The sequence below is a fragment of the Halyomorpha halys genome, unplaced genomic scaffold (genome assembly GCF_000696795.3).
Source record: "Halyomorpha halys isolate HHAL.00 unplaced genomic scaffold, Hhal_1.1 Scaffold1995.1, whole genome shotgun sequence".
Taxonomy (NCBI): Eukaryota; Metazoa; Arthropoda; class Insecta; order Hemiptera; family Pentatomidae; genus Halyomorpha; species Halyomorpha halys.
In genome coordinates, this window is record NW_027105371.1 from 62,571 (window position 1) to 65,449 (window position 2,879).

Genomic DNA, 2,879 nt, shown 5'->3' on the forward strand with positions numbered 1-2,879 from the left:
CTGAAAGAATAATAAAAAAAAAAAATAATAATAATAAAAAAAAATGACAATAAATGAGTACAGAGCCATATAGGACAACATACCTGTCCAAATAAATAAGTTGAACATTTGACAGGTATGCTGCAAACCTGAATATACCGCTATAGGTACAGATGGCTCGAAGTCAGATAACACAACAGGATCTGCCTTTGCGACACAAAACACAACCCTTAAGAGAGAACTGCATCTTCTCTCTAATATTTATACCGCAAAACTAAATGCCATAGCATCCGCCCTTTACTTTTGCGTGACAAATATACCAAATGGCAATATAGTAATAATATCGGACTCCATTAGCGCTCTTCAAGGACTAGATATAATGTATTCAGTTCATCCACTCGTTCAACGAATTCATGAATACTTAATAATGCTAAAACGAATAGATAAAGTCTACTTCATCTGGGCTCCCGGACATGTTGGTATTACAGGAACTGCAATCTTCACTGCAAAGGAACTTGCTCGCCCTTTAAAGGAATGTATTAATAAAAGATGGCAAGCAATGTGGGATGAAAGTCCACCCAGTAAGTTGAAATCTATAAGAAAGATGTGAAGTCCTGGATTATATCAGTCCGAACTAGACGCTGCGAAGAACTAGTGATCACCCGACTCAGAATAGGACATACCCGATTGACACACATCCACAGGATCCTCATAACATGGGAGGCCCCTCCAAAATGTTCAAGTTGTATAGTTTATTTTTGAAGAATGTAATCACTACAAATCAAATCAGAACCAGTTAGGAATACCAACTAATGTTCCAATGGCGTTGAGAAACGACGAAGCCGTAATAGGAAGAATTATTAAATTAATCCATCAGACTAACTTAATAATCAGCCTTTAATTATTATAATTTTTTATTTATTTAGCCTTATTTTTAAAATTATAACAGTTACTTATCTGCTTTTTATCATCCTTTTCACTATCGTAACGATTATTAAACAAATTATAATTGCCTAGCTAGTTAATATTTCAAATCTCACGGAAATGAGTCCCACTGGTGCGGATCCGCACACCATACCAAAGGTATAACTCTATGGAACAACTAGGCTTTACCAAAACCAACAACCAACGGGCGTTGATGAGCCTGGTTAAAAGCCCTTTCAAAACTAACGAACAAACAAAAATATCCAAATGATTAATTCTTTAATTAATGATTAATTAATCGATGGCAGGATAATTGATTATTTATGTAAAATAATGACGATTACAAAAGTATTCGAATGGTTAATCGTATTTTTTGTACGAATAATTGATTATTCGTGTAAAAAATCACCTTTTTGCCTACAGGATTGTCTTTTTATTGTGTTTTGATCTCTGTCGGATTTGCTTTGGTCTAATGCATCTGTTATTTATCTATTTAATAAAGGAGGTAAGGAGGAAAAAAATAATAAAATGAAACAATAAAGGTTCATAACAAACAAAACAATAATGAAAATATAAGGAATTAATCAATAATTACAATATAAGTAAAAGGAGAGGTCTTTTATAACACAAATTAAAATAATTATGGTTGATTGAAAATAAATAAAGTCAGCTGGATGAAAACAAATAGTAATATCTATTCTGACCTTAGGTTGAGGGTGAAGGCCGTGCAAATGATAGTCGTAGGATGACGGCAAAGTATTAGTAATAGTTAGCAGTCCCCTCGTAAGCTGAAGATGACGGCAAGGTATACTTGTATATCGCAGTCACAGTGGCACAGTGCGATACATAAAACGACAAGCGCTGGGAGTAGTAACGATGCCACAGTCGAGTGAGTGTTTCGAAACATATAACGCTGCAGATTTTGTTATGAAACAGCTTCGCTATTAATTCGTCATTACAAAAAATTGAATATTCATATTCACAGAATATAGTACATTATATAACTGAATAATTAATACAAATAAAATAAGTATATTAATATTAATGTCACGTAAGAACAAAAAAATAAATAAAAATTTTTAATCTTCCAAAACAAAAATGTTTACATGCATAAACAATCGTACTCTTACGTCATATAATTTAATTTTATCCTTCAATTGCTCTTTTCCTTCAATGCTTCTTTCTTTTAATGTATTTTTCACATTATAATACAATTAAAGAATGTTATATATTTTTAACATAATAATAACAAGGCCGCAGAGTCGTTGACTATGTATCTTCAACTCTTGAAAAGAAACAATACTGCTCATGTCCTATCTGGACATAGCGCAAGATTTTAACCGGGTATGACATTCAGTCAAATATACCGGCTGCTCAGCTCATACTACGAATATACTAAGACCTATCTGGAGCTACGGACCTAAATAGCTAAACGTCTGGGGAACAGCTAACCCATCTATTATCAAACGTATCCAATCCTTCCAATCCAAAATCCTTAGAACTATAGTCAATGCACCCTATTACGTTTCCAACCGAGCACTACACCATGACTTTCATATCCCTTTTCTCCTTGATCTTACACCAATCAAATTCTCAAAATTCTTTATAATTCTATTCAATCCTAATCTTTCGGTTCAATCCTCATCCAGTTCTACCCATCCCTACAATCCACCTCAAAGGTTGAAACGGCACCGGCTAAAAGACTTATTGTAAAATAAAAATAAACAATTGGAGTTCTGGCAGTGGTCAGATACTCCACTCAAGTGTTTTCGGCTTTAGTGCACTTGCTCAGCCTCCACTGGCTCATTACCAGAGACGAAGTGAGAGAGATGCCCTGGGATCTCAAAGAGCTCTGACCTATCTCTCATTACTGAGAGATAGAGTGGGCTCAGGGATCCTCACGTCGCTATTGTAAATATTGCATAAAAGAGTTTAAATATTATTATTTTATTTATTTATTTTTATTATTATTCTAT

The 2,879-nt window shown here is 34.0% G+C and overlaps 1 protein-coding gene across 1 annotated transcript in view; it reads right to left on the minus strand.

Annotated features, from left to right (window-relative positions):
- LOC106690965 (uncharacterized) overlaps positions 1–1,804 on the minus strand; it is a 35,394-nt gene extending 33,590 nt beyond the window's left edge. Inside the window, exon 1 of the mRNA XM_067050707.1 lies at positions 1,608–1,804. The gene's annotated coding sequence lies outside the window, so the exon portion shown is untranslated. The remainder of the gene's footprint in view (positions 1–1,607) is intronic.
- Between the last annotated feature and the right edge of the window lie 1,075 nt (positions 1,805–2,879).